Source organism: Gopherus flavomarginatus, chromosome 5 (assembly GCF_025201925.1).
Source record: "Gopherus flavomarginatus isolate rGopFla2 chromosome 5, rGopFla2.mat.asm, whole genome shotgun sequence".
NCBI classification, from domain to species: domain Eukaryota; kingdom Metazoa; phylum Chordata; order Testudines; family Testudinidae; genus Gopherus; species Gopherus flavomarginatus.
In genome coordinates this window covers 87,258,329-87,278,709 of record NC_066621.1, presented here as the reverse complement: position 1 = coordinate 87,278,709, position 20,381 = coordinate 87,258,329, and the positions used below count along the sequence as shown (strand labels likewise).

The 20,381-nt window shown below is 45.8% G+C and overlaps 1 protein-coding gene across 4 annotated transcripts in view; it reads right to left on the bottom strand.

Moving 5' to 3' along the window:
• Nucleotides 1-19,725, bottom strand: part of NR1H3 (nuclear receptor subfamily 1 group H member 3) — a 55,982-nt gene extending 36,257 nt beyond the window's left edge. For 2 of the 4 annotated variants that reach the window (XM_050953576.1, XM_050953580.1), the window contains exons 1-2: nucleotides 19,446-19,541; nucleotides 11,878-11,932 (exon numbers count right to left, since the gene is read on the bottom strand). The gene's annotated coding sequence lies outside the window, so the exon portion shown is untranslated. Of the gene's footprint in view, nucleotides 1-7,498; nucleotides 7,566-11,877; nucleotides 11,933-19,445 lie in introns of those variants that run through there. The other 2 variants (XM_050953578.1, XM_050953577.1) reach the window with 2 other exon arrangements.
• Between the last annotated feature and the right edge of the window lie 656 nt (nucleotides 19,726-20,381).

Sequence of the window (20,381 nt, the reverse complement as noted above, 5' to 3'; positions counted from 1 at the left end):
ATGTAAATACCAAGGAAAGGAGGACTTACTTAGGGTGGGAGATAGGATGAGTGAGATGAAACTAGGAAGGGGAAATTTAAGCTGAATATCAGGAGAAAAAAACATCTTAATAGTAAGACCTACTAGACAATGGAGTAATTATTCAGGGGAAGTGGAGAAGTCTCATTACTTAGGACACTGAAAAGCAAACTCGCTAAAGCCCTGGAACTTTCCCTCAAGGGACTAATCCTACAGAGAAATAGGAGGTGTGAACTAGATGAACAAATGGGATTCATTCCTGCCTTTAATGGTGATGATGCAAAGAATTGCCCACAGCTTCCCAACAGCCTGGTACCGATGCAACCTTTCCCCCAGCCTCTGTCAAATGCAGCAGCCTGTCCTGGATCACAAAGCAAAGCAGGGGAAGAATGGGACTGTCAAAGGGAGAGTCAGGTTATTCCAGGCCAGGATCAGACCTGGGGACTTTTCTCCACTCCACTTCAGTGCACAGCCTCACTTCTGGCAGCTCCTGCGCTTCTATCCCTGTAGGCGTCCCACTGACCATAATATCTCACATTGTCCTAAATCCTTCAGTGAACGGGGCTGTTCCCTTCCAGGAGAGCCCATGGGCATCTCTGTACTACGAATGCTCATTCCCAAACCCCAAAGCAGACTGGATTCAGATGTGGCTAACTCCAACCTCACAACAGAGCCCACAAGGTCCCCAAAATTAAAAAAAAACTAAGCCACCCAAAAACTGCCCTACAAGCAGCCTTCCAGCTCACCTACTTGGTCCTGCAGCAAAGCCTCCCTCCTGCCTGTCTCTCTTGTTAGTTCCTTTTTCCTGCAGTGCCAATGGCTGAGGTTTTGCCTTTGCCCTGACAGTGATCTCCCACCCAAGGTCTGGGAGGCCTAAAGAGCTCGCAGCAGCACAAGGAGTGAGAGAGAAAGAGTAAGCGAGTGTGAATACTTTCAGGCCAATGAGTTCTCAGAATGGGCTGTGCTTTTCTGCTCTCTCCCTCACTCCCTCCCTGTGTGCTGCCGGATGCCCTTGGTCCTGTAATTGAGAGAAGGAGAAAGGAGAGGGGTTACTCCAGTTCATTCACACTGTACACAGGGCTCCTTTGGCCTCTTTTCCTGTTTGCCTGTAAATGCCAGCTCCCCTGAATGAGTGAGCGAATGATGACGAGAAAGGCTGATTTGTTCCCTGTGGCTCAGAGTTTGGGGGTGAGTTAGGGAATGGTGTCAGGATTTCATACAGTCACATTTACTGGTATGGAGTTTCTCATGGTGTCATCTGCCCAAACTCTGCTAGCCCCTGGCAGAGAGCTCAGTCTGGGTCTGGACAATGGCTGCCTCAGGGCTTGTCTACATGAACATTTAGTTCACAACAACTTGTGGTATCAATCAATCCCTCAATATCTTGCCATGCACTAACTGTCCATGTGGACCCTGCTGACATGCACTAAAAGTTCCTTGGTGCCCTATGATCTACGCCTACTTTGAAACAGGACTAGATCAAAGTGCACTGAGGAACTGTTACTGTGCATCAGAAGGGTCCACATGAACAGTTAGCACACAGCAGGTCAGCACAAGGTAGATTCAGACCCCAGCTTGTCACAAACTAAATGTTTGTGTAGACAAGCCCTAACTCAACTCCAGAATATTCTATTCGAACTGGGATTTTATACTGTACCCATCATGTTGGGTTCAGAGCCTCACACAAATCTAGAGCATATACAACCTCAGGGAGAGCAGAAATCAAGGCATGTATGGGATTCATGAAGGAAGATGTTATGGTGATGATCCCTGACCCTCCCTCCTCACACCACAACACACATGATGGAATAGGAGTCACCCCTATCTCCACAAGAGGAACGTCTCTCACAGACATAATCCCAATTCAGTCCAGCTGCTGCTTAGAAGCTATATGGGTCCCTGCAGCACCTGCATGGGAGAACAGCAGCAGAGCCTGCTATTTTGAAACTGGGGGTACGTCTACACTACAGGATTATTCCAAATTTACATAAAATGGTTTTGTAAAACAGATTGTATAAAGTCGAGTGCACGCGGCCACACAAAACACAATAATTCGGCGGTGTGCATCCATGTACTGAGGCCAGCGTCGATTTCTGGAGTGTTGCACTGTGGGTAGCTATCCCATAGTTCCTGCAGTCTCCCCTGCCCATTGGAATTCTAGGTTGAGATCCCAATGCACGATGGTGCAAAAACAGTGTCACGGGTAATTCTGGGTAAATGTCGTCACTCATTCCTTCCTCCGTGAAAGCAACGGCAGACAATCATTTCACGCCCTTTTTCCCTGGATTGCCCTGGCAAACGCCATAGCATGGCAACCATGGAGCCTGTTTTGCCTTTTGTCACTGTCACCGTATGTGTACTGGATGCCGCTGACAGAGGCGGTACTGCAGTGCTACACAGCAGCATTCATTTGCCTTTGCAAGGTAGCAGAGACAGTTACCAGTCGTTCTGTACCGTCTGCTGTGCCATTGTAAATTGGTGATGAGATGACGGTTATCAGTTGTTCTGTACCGTCTGCTGCTGTCATGGGTGCTCCTGGCTGTCCTTCGCTGAGGTCGGCCAGGGGCACAAAGACAAAAATGGGAATGACTCCCCGGGTCATTCCCTCCTTTATGTTTTATCTAAAAATAGAGTCAGTCCTGCCTAGAATATGGGGCAAGTGTACTAGAGAGCCAGTGTATCAGAGAATCAGAGAGCACAGCCACTCCGTGTCAGATCCCGCAGAAATGATGAGCTGCATGCCATTCTAGGGGGTGCCCCTGCAACAACCCCACCCGTTGCCTCCCTTCTCCCCCAACCCTCGTGGGCTACCATGGCAGTGTCCCCCCATTTGTGTGATGAAGTAATAAAGAATGCAGGAATAAGAAACACTGAGTTTTCAGTGAGATAAAATGAGGGGGAGGCAGCCTCCAGAATCTTTTCTTTAGACATGAAAGGAGGGGGCTGATGGAGCTCAGCCCCCAGTTGCTATGATGAGGACGGTTACCAGTCGTTCTGTACCATCTGCTGGGAAGGACCGGGAGTCATTCCTATTTTTACCCAGGCGCCCCCAGCCGACCTCACCTGAGGCCAGCCAGGAGCACTCACGGGATGATGACGAGGACGGCTATTAGTCCTTTCGTACTGTACCGTCTGTCACCGGGGAGGGGAGGGGAGAGGATGCTGCTGTTCAGTGTCGCAGCACCGCGTCTACCAGCAGCATGCAGTAGACATAGGGTGACACTGAAAAAAGTCAAGAAACGATTTTTTTCCCCCTTTTCTTTCATGGAGGTGGATGGGGGGTAAATTGATGAGATATACCCTGAACCACCCCGGACAATGTGTTTGACCCTACAGGCATTGGGAGCTCAGCCAAGAATGCAAATATTTTTCGGAGACTGCGGGGACTGTGAGATAGCTAGAGTCCTCAATCCCCCCTCCCTCCCTCCATGAGTGTCCATTTGATTCTTTGGCTTTCCGTTACGCTTGTCACACAGCACTGTGCTGTGGACTCTGTATCATAGCCTGGAAATTTTTTTCAAATGCTTCGGCATTTCGTCTTCTGTAACGGAGCTCAGATAGAACAGATTTGTCTCCCCATACAGTGATCAGATCTAGTATCTCCCATACGGTCCATGCTGGAGCTCTTTTTGGATTTGGGACTGCATCGCCACCCATGCTGATCAGAGCTCCATGCTGGGCAAAGAGGAAATGCAATTCAAAAGTTTGCAGGGCTTTTCCTGTCTACCTGGCCAGTGCATCTGAGTTCAGATTGCTTTCCAGAGCGGTCACAATGGTGCACTGTGGGATACCGCCTGGAGGCCAATACCGTCGATTTGCGGCCACACTAACCCTAATCCGACATGGCAATACCGATTTCAGCGCTACTCCTCTCGTCGGGGAGGAGTACAGAAACCAGTTTTAAGAGCCCTTTATATCGATATTAAGGGCCTCGTTGTGTGGACGGGTGCAGGGTTAAATCGGTTTAACGCCGCTAAATTTGGTTTAAACGCACAGTGTAGACCAGGCCTGAACTGCAGTAACCCTGGGAGCTTGACTTTGACTTCAGTTCAGCATCAGTTCGACTTCAGTATCAGTACCAACTTTTGGATGGCAGGAAAAGCAAAGTGGCTTTGACTTTGATGGGGCCTTCAAACAGGAAAAATCCCATCTATGCTCCTCTCAGGAGGAGAAGCAGAGAAAAATATAGCAACAAACACCCCCCTTTCCAACAGGGAAACAAAGACAGATCTGCTCAGCATCTTCTGTAGGGGAGCAGAGGAGGGGTGTTTAGTCTGAGGTCTTGTTTACAATAGAAAAATATAGGTATATCAACAAATCTGCCTAGTGGAGACTCATCTTACACCAGCAAAACATTTATTTTGCCAGTATAGTTTATATCGCTTCCCTGAAGAAAAAAGCTATACTGGCAAAGTAATTTTTTTGCTGGTATAACTGTCATAGCTATGTTGGTTGGAGGTCTGTGTGATTTTTGTCACACTCTTGACATAGCTGTGCCAGCAAAACTTTTAAGTCTAGACCAGGGTTCAGCAACCTTTCAGAAGCGATGTGCCGAGTCTTCATTTATTCACTCTGATTTATGGTTTTGTGTGCCAGTAATACATTTTAACGTTTTTAGAAGGCCTCTTTCTGTAAGTCTACAATATATAACTAAACTATTGTTATATGTAAAGTAAATAAGGTTTTTAAAAATGTTTAAGAAGCTTCATTTAAAATTAAATTAAAATGCAGAGACCCCGGACCGGTGGCCAGGACCAGGGCAGTGAGAGTGCCACTGAAAATCAGCTTGCATGCCACCTTCGGCACGCATGCCATAGGTTGCCTACCCCTGCTCTAGACCATGCCTAGAAAGCCTACAGAAAAATTCTACTGGGAAACAGCCTGATAAAAGCAAAACCCTGGTCTGAGGAACTAAAGCTGAGAAGTTTTCAGCTCACCAGACAAGTTGCTGATCTGCACTTAAACCCTCTAGGTGAAGTGACAGCTCACCCTGGCCAATTTGAAGGCTGAAAATGAGAACTAGTTCCTGCCTCAGTTTTCTTGTAAATTCTATCAAATGTCAGCAGAGGGAGAAAATTTGCATGCCCCACTTCTTTACTAGATTCCTCCCCTAGCTTCAGTCATTCATACCCATTCTGCACAGAGCTAATTATATATGTCTAGAAAAAAAACTGACAACCAGCTTTTCTTTGAGGCACCAGTTCTAAGATCTAGATTACCCGTGGTCCATTTTCCGGTAATGTTATTCAAAGTAGAGGGGCAGGAAAGGCCAGGGGAAATGCCCATATTTCAGAATGCTGCAATGGGACATATATACAGGGAGTTATTGGCTGTGGACCAAAACTGATCTTAACATGAAGCTTGCAGAGAGGTGAAGCAAGATTGAGAGAAGATTCTCTATCCACTGTGAAGTGATGCAGACATGCCACATCTTGGAGCGAGGAAGAGACCACACCTGGGATCAGGGGCAGCTCCAGGCACCAGGCGGCAAGACGCGGGGGGCGCTCTGCTGGTCACCAGGGGGACGGCAGGCAGGTTGCCTTCGGCGGCATGCCTGCGGAGGGTCCGCTGCTCCTGCAGCTTTGGCAGACCTCCTGCAGGCGTGCCGCCGAATCCGCAGGACCGGGGACTTCCCGCAGGCAAGCCACCGAAGGCAGCCTGCCTGCCGTGCTTGGGGCGGCAAATTACCTAGAGCCACCCCTGCCTGGGATCCTGCACTTGTCCTTTGTGACCCTCAATCCTAGAGGCTTCACACTTCACTGGGGACTAATATTTCCTTTCCACATGGATGTGGGGAAACGCCAATTTGTGAACATCTTTCTGGGACTGAGGTGGCGAGAGGTCAGAGAAGAGCAAAAGGCTGAATATTAGGAATAATTGCTTGACAGTGTGGTGCAAGGGAAATGGCAGGATCCAATCCTGCTCTGCTCCCTGTGGAAACAGTGGGAAATGAAGCAGATAGCATTCAAACTTATTGGTACTTTTCATCTGCAAAACTCTTTAGAAACAAGCAAATTAACCATTCCCCCCAAAAAAATCCTGGAAGGTAGGAGACACCATCGTCATGATGATTGCCTCCCAAAGGCCTTCTGCAGCCCAGCACTATACAAGAAGAGAAAGGAGAGGAAGAATTACAATGAAAAATCAAAGATAACACAGCATCCTCTGGATTCCCCAGAGTGCCCCAGCACAACTCCTTGGTATGAACCTCTAATTGTCACTAATTCCTCTGGGCAGGGAGATGGCCCAACCTACCATTGGCATTTAAGAAACGATCGAAAATAAACAGAAAAGTTATCCCAGGGAAGCAGAGACACAGGGAGGACAAGTGAATTGCCCAAGGCCATCTGGTGAGTGAGCGGCTGAGTCAGGACCAGAACACAGGAGTTCCTGCCTCCGACTCCCAAACCTAGATTTCTCTTTATCAAACAGGCCTGTTGCTTCTCTAATTACCACAAAACTGGTGTCCTGGGGGTAAGAAATAGAGGAAAACAGAAGAGAGGGATGAGGAATAAAAGAGGGTGACAGTAATGCTTATTGTACAATAATGTACTTAAGTTTTTTTGTTAAGTCATCCTCCCTCTCTCTCTTCTGTTTGTTTCATCAACTTGTTACACCTTGCCATAACCTAGATCAGTGGTTTTCAAACCGTGGGTCGCGACCCACAAATGGGTCACAGAATGGAAGGGACTGGGTCACAGAGGCTCTGATCAGCACCACTGACCAGGCTGTTAAAAGTCCTGTTGATGGTGCTGCCCGGCTAAGGCAGGCTATGACACCCCGCTGTGCCCCAGAAGCAGCCAGCAGCAGGTCTGGCTCCTAGCCAGGGGAGGCCAAGGGGCTCCACGCGCTGCCCCCGGCCCGAGCACTGGCTCTGCACCCCCAATGGCTGGTGCCTGCAGGCAACAGCCGTGCAGAGCCACTTGTGTACCTCCGCCAAGGAGCCGGACCTGCTGCTGGCCACTTTCGGCACACAGCGCGGTCCGTGGTGCCAGGAGAGACAGGAAGCTTACCTCTGTACCCAGGCTGTGCCGCTGCCTGGGAACTACCGGAGGTAATCCCACATCTCAATCCCCTGCCCCAGCCGTGAGCCCCCCTCACCCCCAGCCTGGAGCCCCCTCCAACAATCCAAACCCCTCATCTCTGGCCCCACCTCAGAGCCTGCACACCCAGCCCAGAACCCCTCCCACACTACAACCCCCTGCCATAGCCCTGAGAGCATCCCAAACCCCTCATCCTTGGCCCCACCCCAGAGCCTGCCCCCCAGCCCAGAGCCCTGGCCCAGCCCAGAGCCTCCTCCCACACCCTGAACCTCATTCCCGGCCCCATCCTGCAGCCCTCACCCCCACACCCTAATCCTCTGCCCCTGCCCTGAGCCCCTCCCACACCCCAAACCCCTCATCCCCAGCTCCATTGGGTCACGGGCATCAACAATTTTCTTCAACTAGGTCATCAGAAAAAAAGTTTGAAAACTACTAACCTCTTCGTAGCATGGACTCTTTACAGCGTGTCTATATAGCCCCTAACACAATGGGCCCTGCTGGTTCTGTTGGAATACAAATAAATAAATTATAATAATAATAAAGGAGGAATGAGATTTGGTTCTGGGTTGAGAAATGGGCAGGAAAATCATGAAGATTCCAAAGACCAGCAGGGAAATGTTTTTATTCTCATTAATAGCAATAACACCCTGTCTGCACACAGTGGCCAGGAAGGAAGGATGATACCATAGTAACATGGCCTACATAAAAACATAAATTAGATAGATACTGGATGCAGGGTTAAATCCTGCAACCAGTACTGGAACTGGGGTCTTAATTCACTAGATAGTCACTTCAAAAGAAATAACTCAACTATTGCTATTGCATATCTCAGTCTAGTCCCCATACGTCAAAAAAAACCAAATATTTTGGCAGGATTTACTGTCTTTACACTTAAGATAATGGCACAGTAGAGTCAAGACTGAGGTGCAGCAGTAAAGCTGGACTGGGGAACCCAGAACTGGATTATCAGGTGGTACCAGGAAGTATTTAGGGGTATCAACAGAGATGTGAAGGTGCAGGGGAAAGGACTGGAATAGCGGATGGGGTTTCACAGCATGTCAGGGAGCAAGGACTTTAGGACTTCTGTGTGAAGGAAGCCTGCACAATATTTAGCCATATTTTGCCTGGCTCTAGTCAGCATGACCACCGGATTTCTGCTATATAGGCCAAATTCAGTTAAACACAGAAGAAAAGAAGAAACTGTGTGATGCAACGGCTTGCAAGGAAACTGAAAATCTTCTGTAAAGCTGCAAAATGAAAAATAATGGGTGGGGTGGGTTAAAAAGTCTGTGCAAATGAGAAAGGATCTATGTGACAGCAAGAGAGCGTGTGAGAGGGCGTGCGACAGTCTGTGCAACAGAGTGTGTGTGTAGATCTAATTCCCTCTGAGGCATTAGTCCAAACGTGGAGTTGAACTTTCTGCAGACTTTGTCCTGCCAAGCATTGTCCCTTCTCACAGCCTCTGACATCATCACAAATGCTCAGCTGGAAAACAGTCCTGGAGTCAGGCACAGTCTGCTGGTTCTGGGCCAGCCAGTGAAACAGCTGCACTCAGGGCACACCCACCACATGAGACGCAAGAGCCTCCCATTCCAACAGGATGTCTCCAAATACTCAGTAGATTTAGGTGCCTCCAAAGGCCCCATCCCTAACATAGTCCAGTCCAGCACGGGCTACAGGGTCAATAACATTACATGTATCAGTCCTTCTGGAATTCCAGCCGAAATAAGCTCAAATCTCACATTTACATATTAGCGGAAGAACTGAACTGAGGATCAAATAAACTAACAACAATTACATCATGGGATCAAAGCAACAGGGAAATTTACTTGTATTTAGGTTAAAAATAATTTCTTTTTCTTTGAGTAATAACGTCCAGAGATGCATTACAATGGGTTCTTAAGCCTGCTTGCGGCTGGGGAGCAGAACCAAACCTGTCCATCACACACAGCAGAGGAATGCCCCGCTGCCTGAACTTCCCTTCAGTTGAGACAACTTCCACAGCCAGGATAACGCAGTTCTGTTTTCCTAAAGTATAGATTGTGCTAAACATACTTTGATGGGAAAAAAAAGTTTCCCCTAATGAAATAAATTTGAATCTTTGAATGCCAATTCTCTGTATGATCCTTTTGTATTCTGAGTGGACTGGTTCTGTGGAACTTATTACTGGAAGAAAGGAAATTTGCAGGTAAGTACAAATAAATTTTCCTATTCTTCATCCTGCTAAGGTCGACAGATTCATTGCAATGGGATTTTTACAGCAGTATACCTCCAGAGTAGGAAGTAAGATCATTCTTTAAATATACATATCCATAATATATTATATTATCCTCTATTCTTCTCTGGGCATTAAGGTGTAGAGAAAACCTGCTGAAAATTAACAAAGGTTAAAGTCTGAATGTCCAAAATACAGCGTTTTAGAGCGTGTATGTCTTAATGGCCATGTGGCTACCTAGCAGATCTCATTACAGGAGACAGGGCCAGCTCTTGGTTTTTTGCCGCCCCAAGCAAAAAAAAAAAAAAACTGCAGTGCCACCGCCAAAGCAGAGGTGCCGCCCCAAAGGGCTGGAATGCCACCCCTTCAGAAGTGCCGCCCCAAGCGCATGCTTGGGACGCTGATGCCTAGAGCCGGCCCTGACGGGAGACATAACTTCTCTGGCCTGAGATGGCCAATGTTCCTAAAGACTGGATTTGATGCTTAACAGAAGGAAAAATATTTCTTGAATTTTACTTAGAAATGAATGCTAGAACAGTTGTAAAGGCTACTTGTCTGAATTAAAGGCACAATACTGGATCCCACCAAAGAAAGCTACCTACTTCTAAAACTCATCTGATTGGCAATAATAGCTATTAGGAAATCTATTTAATGTATAGGAAGTGTGATGTGATATATCTGCCACTGGGATTCCATTTGGGTAAGGCTGCAAGGACCAGAATGAGGTTCCAGAGTCAGGCTCTAGTTTACCCAAAGAAGGCATTTATCATAACAATCTGTACAAAATTTCCTTCTCTTGACCATACTGAAAACATTATAGTTCAGAGACTTGATCATTTTCTTGGGCACTCTCATACAACCACATTACAACACTTCTAGAGGAAATTCAAAGTTATGCTTCACCGGCTTAATGTGGTAATTAAACCACACATTTTACTTCAACCACTATACTGTACTAAGTTATAGGGACTCCAGAAAAACATCAACAAGTAGGAGTAATCACTTCAAGTATCCATTTTGAACCTAACTGGTATTGTTTGGAGGATTGGTTTTTTGCAATTGCAGACCTCCTCTGGGAGATGGAGACATCACAAGGTAGCCATTTCCTCACAAATTGAAAGTCTAGCATCAATCAGGGTCTAACTCCAGATAAAGCTCCTTGAGAGTCTCGCAGATCGCTCTGAGACAAGAGCAGCTACTGACCTCACTCACCCCAGTACCTGGATTTGTTCCAGATAGGGTTGGGCATTTCACAGGTCCAAAAATAACTGGTGAATTTACTGGTCAAAGATTGGTCAAAGATTGCCAAATAATGTAAAAAATGGTCAAATGTTTTAAAGAACTAATTTATTAGAATGGTAACAATACTAACAAAAAAAGTAAGATTTTATTGTCTCCAGTAGGCCGAGCTGTAGATACTTATGCCAAATTACCACCAAAAAAAAAAAAAGTTACTTAACTGAGTTATTTTAACTTACAAAAATGTAAAACGCAATCTTAAAAACGTAGGGCTGAAAGTGACCTTGAGAGGTCATCTAGTCCAGCCCCTTGCACCAAGACAGGACCACATATACTAGACCATCCCCGACAGGTATTTGTCTAACCTGTTCTTAAACACCTCCAATGAGTGGGATTCCACAACTTCCCCTGGAAGCCTATTTCAGAGCTTTACTATCCTCATAATTAGAAAGCTTTTCCTAATATCCAACATAAATCTCCCTTGCTGCAGCTTAAGCTCTTTACTTCTAGTCTCATCTTCAGTGGGCATGGAAAACAGTTGATCAGAATCCTCTTTATAACAGCCCTCAACATAATTGTAAATGGTTATTAGGGGCCCCCTTAGTTTTCTATTCTCAAGACTAAACATGCCAAGTTTTTTTTAACTTTTCCTAGTGGTCAGGTTTTCTAAACCTTCTATCATTTTTTGTTGCTCTCCTCTGATCTCTCTAATTTGTCCACATCTTTTTTAAAGTGTGGAGCCCAAAACTGGGCACAGTACAAATGAGGCCTCACAATGCCAAGTAGACAGGGATAATTATCTACCATTTCTTACATACAACACTCCAGTTCATCTACCCAAAATATCAGTCTTTTTAGCAACTACATCACATTGCTGACTCTCAAAATTTCTGATCCACTATAACCCCTCTGATCCTTTTCAGCAGTACTACTGCCTAGCTAGTTATTCCCCATTTGATTTCACTTTCCTAACTGTAGTGCTTTGCACTTATCTTTACTGGATTTCATCTTGTGGATTTCAGAACAATTTTCCAATTTGAGAAGATAATTATGAATTCTAATCCTGTCCTACAAAGTGCTAGCAACCCTCCCAGTCTGGCATCATATGCAAAGTTTACAAGCATACTCTCCACTCCATTAGCCGAGACATTAATGAAAAAATTGAAGTGTCGGACCAAGAACAGACCCTTGCAGACCCCACTAGATATGTCCTCCCAGTTTGATGGAGAACCATTAATAACTACTCTTTGAGTGCAGTCTTTCAACCAGTTTTCCAACCACCTTATAGTAATTTCATCTAGACCACATATTGCCTCACATTTCTTATGAGAACGTCTTGAGGGACAGTATCAAAAGCCTTACCAGAATCAAGATCAATCAAATCTACAGCGTCCTCTCATCCACTAAGCCAGGAACCCTGTCAAAGAAGAAAATTAGATTGGTTTGACAAGACATTCTTCAATTAAATGAAGTTCTAAAAAAAATAAAGAATGGCAACAAGATGCAAGCAAAAAGGTAGGCCACTACCTAAATCTGGGCATTTTTGCTGGAATATTTGACCAAAGACAAATGATAAGTGGTCAATTTTGACATTATTTGACCAGGCAATTGGCTGGGTTGCCAAGCTTAGTTCCAGCTACCACTTGTAAAATAGTATTCTCCCTTTTGTTGTACTCCAAGGACTGCTTCTTTTTGCCATAGGATTTGTATTCTTTCTACAGCCGCTGGCAGGAGAAAGGAAAAAATTGATTTATGATCCTATTATTCTGAATAGTTTCAGCTTTCCATAAAGTTTCCCACTGTATCACTAAGACAGCTGGAAACTGATCTGCCCATGCCCAGGATGAAGGCCCCACATGTGTGCATGAAACTAATTTGTGTCTCACTATCTTTTTCAGAGAGAAGCCCATAGACTATGGGATCTTTAGGTTGATGGGGATCATATTTGCAATACTAACCATCCATGTTAGCACTGACTGTGAAAGCATGTAGAGAATGTCAAATACATTTCACACCTTTATTTTTATTGTGCTTGAGCTGCTGTTGATAGAGACCTTTCATGTCCATGGGAGGGGGCTGAGGTGATGCCTGCCTGGAGTCAGCTGCCTGTGAATGGCCTGTATAGTGAGGACATTCTTTCAGGTAAAAATCTCCTCAATTAGAAATGATGAGTCCCTGGCCACCACAGAATATAGCCACACTTATCTTTGGCAGTGATACCAGATTGAACTTGGACTGGAGCACACTAAGGCACCATCTGGCCTTATAAAATGGAGATGAGAGGACTAGAAAGAAACAGATGATGGGCCAAGATGTTCCTTACTGCCTGCTTGTTCTTCCATATCTGGGCTCTTCCCCCACCTTTCATCACTCCATGGCCAGCTGCTAAGGGGAGGAGACGGGGACAAGTACAAGGCATGGCAACCTGCCGCAGCTGCGGCTAAGAACAATAACCGGGACGTTGAAGTGTTGCAATCCACAGTGGCAGCCAAAGACAACAGCCAAATGGTTAGGGCATTGTGACTCGCAGCAGCAGCCTGATCCTTTCCTAATCTTTTAGGTGAGGCAGAAAATCCTCTATTATATCTTCCCTAGGAACACAAAGAGGGTTAAATAGCTATAGCATGCTTAGGGAAGCCCCAGATCTCCTAAGCATAGTCTCACAGGACTCTGTACTCTCCCTGAAAAAGTCTATCCTCTGTTTTGCTTGGTTTAACATATACATTTTATTATTTTTATCCCTAGCTTTCATTCAGAGAACTTGCTTTTCTCTACTAAGGAGAAATAATTCCCTTTGTGTGTGCGTGAGCGCACCCATGGGAATCAAAACAAGGACCCTTCTGTCTCTCTCTGGGAAGATACTGGCCAGGGGCTGAAGAACAGAGTCCCCAGAAAATTTAACCCTCTCTATTGCATGGGATCTACATAGCCAGATGGATCTGTGTCTCCCATGGAAGTCCACTCAAGGAAATCAGCAGGGATCCCTGGAGGCTTATTACAGAAGTGGCAGCAGAGAAAAGGAACTGGACCCAAATGCCTCTTAGCACATTCTCTGGTGCTCGTAAAGTAATCAGTTCCAAAACCAGAAGAGAACATTGTGATCATCTAATCTGACCTCTTGTATCGCACAGATCCCAGAACTTACCAAAATAATTCCTATAAAAACATCCAATCTTGATTTAAAAACTTTCAATGATGCAGAATTGACCACAACCCTGTGTAAATTGTTTCAAGGGTTAATTATCTTCACAGCTAACAATGTACACTTTATTTTCAGTCCGAACTCATCTAGCTTCAGCTTCCAGCCATTGAATCATGTTATACTTTTCTCTGCGAGACTGAAGAGCCTATTATTAAATATTTGTTCCTCAGGTAGATGCTTTATAGACTGAAAATAAGTAACCCATTAACCTTTTCTTAAGCTCATTGAATCTATCATTAAAAGGCATGTTTTCTAATCCTTTAATCATTCTCATGACTCTTCTTTGAGCCCTCTACAATTTATCAACCTCTTCTTGAATTGTGGACACTGAACCAGACACAGTACTCCAGCAGTAGTTACACCAATGCCAAATACGGAGATAAAATAACTTCTCTACTCCTACTCAAAATTCCCATTTTATGCATCCAAGGATCACATTAGCCCTTCTGGCCACAGCGTTGCACTGGGAGCTCACATTCAGCTGATTAACCATCATGACCCACAAATCTTTTTCAGAGTTATTGCTTCCCAGGATAGTCCCCCATCCTATAAATATGGCCTGCACTCTTCATTCCTAGAAGCATATACAGGTCTGTCACAACTTACGTGCATTTAACATGTGCGATTTCAACTTTACGCTGTACAGCCAGAGTCAGGGGGCGTGGCCTCAAGTGGAAGAGGCGTGGCCTCGAGATTTAAAGGTCTGGGGCACCAGCTGTGGCTGGGAGTCCCAGGGCCTTTAAATCACCCACAGGGCTCCCAGCTGCAGAGGTGGCTGGTAGCCCCTGCGGCAAACTAAAGGGCCCGAGGCTCCGGCCACCATGGAGCTCCTGGCCCTTTAAATGCCAGCCCCAGCCTGGCTGCCAAAGCTACGGGCGGGATTTAAAGGGCTCCTCTGGGCTCTCCACCGCAGTGGGAAGCCTGGCAGAGCCCTTTAAACCCCGCCCGCAGCTCCAGCAGCCGGGTGGGGGGGGCATTTAAAGGGCTCCACTGGGCTCCCCACCGTGGCAAAGCCATTTAAATCGCACCTGGAGCTCCGGCAGCTGGGCCGGGGCAGCATTTGAAGGGCTCCCCCAGGCTCCCCGCTGCAGGGAGCCCGGAGGAGCCTTTTAAATGCCGCCCCGGCCCGGCCACCAGACCTGCGGGCCGGATTTAAAGGGCTTGGAGATATAATTTTTAGTATACCCGGTTTTCGCTTTACGCGATAACTGCGGAACCGAACCACCACGTAAGATAAGATTTGCCTGTATTTACATTTAGCTGTATTAAAATGCATATTGCTTGCTTGCACCCAGTTTACTGAGCAACCCAGACCTCTCTGTATCAGTGACTTGTCCTCTTCATTATTTGTAACTCCCCTAATTTTCGTGTCATCTGCAAACTTTGTCAGTGATGATTTTAAGTTTTCTTCCAGGTCACTGATAAAGATATTAAATAGTGTAGGGCCAAGAACTGATCCTTCCAGGACCCCAGTAAAAACACACCTGCTCTATGAGGATTCCCCATTTATAACTGTATTTTGACACCTTTCAGCCAGATTTTAATCCATTTAATGTATGTCATGTTAATTTTACATTGTTCTGTTTTTCTTAATTAAAATGTCGTGCAACACCTTAAGAAGTCTAAGTGTATTATATTAACACTATAACCTTTGTATCAGAGGGGTAGCCGTGTTAGTCTGGACCTGTAAAAGCAGCAAAGAGTCTTGTGGCACCTTATAGACTAACAGACGTATTGGAGCATGAGCTTTCGTGGGTGAATACCCACTTCGTCGGATGCACCCACGAAAGCTCATGCTCCAATACGTCTGTTAGTCTATAAGGTGCCACAAGACTATTACCTTTATCAACCAAACTTGTAACCTCATAAAAAATATATCAATTTTGAAAAGATCTATCTTCTATAAACCCATATTGATTGGCATTAATTATACTACCCTCCATTAACTCTTTTTTAATCAAGTCCCATATTAACCACACCATTATCTTGCCTTGAATTGACATCAGACTGACAGGCCTATAATCACCCAGGTGATACCATTTACCCACTTTAAACATTGGCACAACATTAGCTTTTTTTCAGTCTTCTGAAACTTCATCAGTGTTCATAGACTTATTGAACGTCAACATTAATGATCCAGCAAGCTCTTCACCCAGCTCTTTTAAACTTCTTGGATTAAAGTTATCTAGGCCTGCTGATTTAAAAATATCTAATTTTAGCAGCTACTGTTTAACATCCTCCTGAGATACTAGTGCAGTGGGAAGAGTGTCATCTTATGGTATGACATTATCTGTTTTTCCCCCTCCCAATATAAAACACAAATAAATATTTATAGAACGTGTCTGCCTTTTCTGCATTATCATCAATCATTCTACCATTTCCATCTAGTAATGTATCAATATCATAGTCAGGGTTCTTTTGTTCCTAATATATTTAAAAAACTCCTTATTGTCCTTGATTCCGCAGGCCACAGAGTTCTCAATGTGTCCCTTTGCTTCCCTTATCAATTTTCTATCATTTCTAGTTTCTTATTTATATTAATTAGTATCAACCCCTTTCTTCCATTTGTTATGTTTTGGGGGCTTTTTTTTATAGCTGCCTTCACTTCTCCTCTAAACCATGTTGTCTTTTTAACCAGTACAGCATTTTTCCTTGATTGAGGGTTTTGGGGCATCTAGTAAAGTGAGTGTTCTTGAATAATTCCAAATCATCATTAATAATTTTTCTGATTAAATTATTCCTCTCAGCTGATATGGCTGATAATTTTTTTCAGCTTTGAGTAACTGCCCTTTTTGATGCACCAAGTATATATATTACTGGTATGGACTTCATTCTGTTTGCACATTATAAATGTGATCAAGTCATGATCGCTTGTACTTAAGCTACCATTAAGCAACCATGTGTTGACAATGTCCATGCTGTGCCCAGTGCCTGAGGGAAAGAGGTGGCTGACCTCAGCAGTCAGGAGTGTGGCTGCTGGTATGGGCTGCAGGTACAGTTTTTTATTTTCTATGTAGTGTGCTGCACTTCTGGCTTCACTCCCCTCTTGGGGATTGCGGAAAGGGAAACTGCTTGCCCCTGGAGCCAGTTTTCATAATTCTATCTGGTTCTTTCCACGCCTGGGAAAGGGGTGCCAAGCCAACTCCACTCAGAGTTGGCTGATGAGGGAAGGTGCAATCTGCCTGTAGAGACAGCTGAGCTCCCCAGTGAGACACTCAATTTGGGGATGAAGCAAGAGGCAAAGACACTTCCTTCTGCTGCTGGCTTTTCTTGGCCTTGCTCCCTCTTTGAAGCCTGCAGGGGTACCAGCTGCTGCAAACACTGCAGGAGGGGAAACAGAGCTGAGGGGGAAATCTTCCCAAAAGGCAAATGCAGCTCTGGGACACAGCTGAGAATATTAAGCCAAACTGTTAGTCAGAAATCTGAAATCAAGTCTGGAATTTCCCCTCAGTAAAAGCCCTGCAGCTGAGGCACCTGACTGAGCAGCTGGCCACTGGGAAGGCAAAAAAATGGAGGGAACTTCAGGGACAAGGGCATTCCCCTACTGCCAATGACTGGCAGGTCTGGTTCAAGCTAACGAACCCACCATCACCAACTTGGAGATCAAAACACAATGAAGAGAAGGTCAAATCTGAGACATTATTTCAAAAATAGGTTAAAATTATTTTCTGACAACACATGACTCAGCCTGCAACTCCCAGTTGTGCAGACAGTCTGTGCCCCACAGAGCTCACAATCAAGGTTATGACAAGATGTAACTGGCGGATGAGACAGACAAATGGGGAATTCGGAGAAGAGGAGGACAAGGGCACAGGAAAGTTAACAAGTTATACGTGAAGCAGAGGTATCCACTCACCACCTGACTAGGCAAACAGTGAACAGAGATCTCTGCTCTGATTAATGTGTAACTAGTCAGCCTTACTGATACCTCACCCGTAGACACCACCGCACCTGACGCGTGTGTCTCATCCACATGTTATTTCTGGTCATAATCTAGACTATGAGCTCTTTAGATCACGGGTCATTTTTTTATACCATCACTGTGCAACACCTAGCACTATGTGTCCCTGATTCTTGATGGTTGCCTGCAATACAAATTAATAATGTCTCCAACTTTTCATTAAAACTAGGAGATTTCATCCCTTTTATTTCACTAGGGCCAAGTCTACACTAAAAAGATAAGTCAACCGAGCTATGTCGCTTAGGGGTGTGAAAAATCCACCCCTCTGAGCAATGTAGTGAAGCCGACCTAACCCCCGGTGTAGACAACACTAGGTCAACAGAAGAATTCTTCTGTCAACCTAGCTACCACCTCTCAGGGAGGTGGATTAACTATAGTGACAGAAGTCATCGCTGTATTGAGTGGCTACACTGAAGGGCTACTGCAACTGTGCCGCTGTAGCGGTTTAAGTATAGACATTGTCTTAGAACAGAAACAGAAAGGCTCACATTTAGAATAAAAGACATTGCAGGGGATTGGAGGGAAACCACTGATAGAGAGGGTAAAATCGAATCTTAAGATTTTCACCTCTCCGTCACCAGTTACAATCCGGCATAGGTTAGTAATGACTACAAGCTCTTTCTATTGGATGGCCCCTGTTTGAAATGAGTTGTGGTCTCAGTCAGTTCCTAGTAGGACTGGTGTCCGCGACACAAAAACGCTACCACAACTGGCCTTATTTGGCACACTCAGTAGGGAAGCCAAGGATTAGATAACTCATGGCAGCACCGCTAGATGTGATCCCTCCAGGTCAAACATGAGAAACACTGACAGTAATGTGAGGAAGATGACCTATCACTGCCCATGCTATACCTGTTGTGGGATCAGAAGGACCTCCATTCCTAATGTATGTCAGTCCAGAAACTCTTAACCAGCACAAATGCATAGGAATAAATTAAAACCACTTAGAGAAACAAAGGAGGATTCAGGCAAGAGTCCAGCTGCCCCCTGCCTCAAATAGAGCTTGAATAATGTACAGGAGTACTGCAACCATCATGGAAGATCAGTCTGTCACCTTCCCCTACCACTGGAGCTGCAGCATTACACTGAAGCAGGGCAAGGTTGGATCTGTGGGGGCCCAGGTGATGTGATATCCCCCAAAAACACATACAGATGAGGAAGAGCTTGATCTAAGCATGTCAGAGAGAAACTTTACAGAGCATCTCCTAAAGATAGATCACAGCCTGGCTCAATGGACCCACCCCACTCTCCCAAGCATTCGCCATTCCTGCATCCTATCACTGAAGACATAAGAAAATGGGTATCTTGCAGCTGGGCAACAGAACTGCACCAAATGGGTGCAAAAAGCATCTCCACCCCCTTTTGAAACCTTTCTCCTTCCACCTAAGCTGCCTCCCAGCCTTACTCACACAGATAGGCCAAGATGGATCACAGTCACATGAAAAGTTCAGCTCATTCTTTATGCCAGAATATGCCAATATGCCTAGGGAACAGGCCAGAATGGCTTCCTCAGTCACACTGCTCAGCTGCATAGAGGGTCCACAGTCCAAACGTATGCTCAGACAATATATCAGGTGTTTTTCTGAGTCACCTTAAGTCTCCTTATGCCACTACAACAAACCCATCATAATGGCCACCCTAATGAGAGTCATGGGAACAGCATACTGCACAGCCAGCGTGGGGTAGGCACAGCCTTGTACAGCCAGAAGAAGAAGGTGCCTGCAAATCCCAAGATTCCCGGGGACAGCATGAAAAGAAAGAAGTTACCAGTAAGCTCTGTTCTGCAGCTCCTCCGTGGCACAGGAACGCCAGCAACCCCGGGATTGGACGTGACCTGCTCAATACGGGAATAACACAGGCCAGAGGAGAGGGAGTGACCTGTTCGGCGCAACCCAGTTGGTCCCACGGGCACAGGAATGCCAGGACTCAGGAGAGAGGGCGACCGGGTGAGCACAGCCAACACTTAATATTTACTTCTTGGAACTGCTGCTGAAGTTGCAGTGATGTAATGTGAGCAGCAGCCTCAGAGTCACATGCTTGAGCTTTTCCCAACTCCACCCCCATAGCGTTCCTCCCCCCTCTATCCCCCTGACCTCCACATCCTGGCAGCATGGCCCGCTTGACAACACAAACAGAGAGAATCGGCTCCTCCCACCTGGCCCGCCGCCAGAAAGGCTGGGACCTAGTTGAACTCAGCCAGGGAACAGCAGCAACAAAACCACTGCAGCTACTGAGCTTGAGCTCTGGTCACCATATTTAGTTCCCCTGCAAACATTTGGTTGACCATCTCTGGAGGTCAGGAGCTCAGCACTGAGCCCACTGCTCTCCGCATTGGCCTCTTCCTCTGAGATATGGGGACAGTTAGGAAGCAGAGGGCATGCACTGTGTTTCACCTGGAAAATATTGCAGATGTATTTATTTTTACATTTGGGGAGTATTTGATCTCCATTAAAGTAAAAGACCAATAGCATCAGACACAGTGTGGACTGGCACAGAGAACGCTTCCACTCCCACCCAACTCTCTTGATAGACCCCATTCCTGATCATCAGCACCTCCTGCTATTCCAGATGTGCTCCCCACACATCTCTCCTGAACACCTTCAATCCTAGCCAGCAGCACCCCTGCTATTCCAGTCCAGGGCTAGAACTCCCTGCACGGAGCTCTACCAATCCCCTTGAGCGCTACCCTGCAGCTCTCCCTGT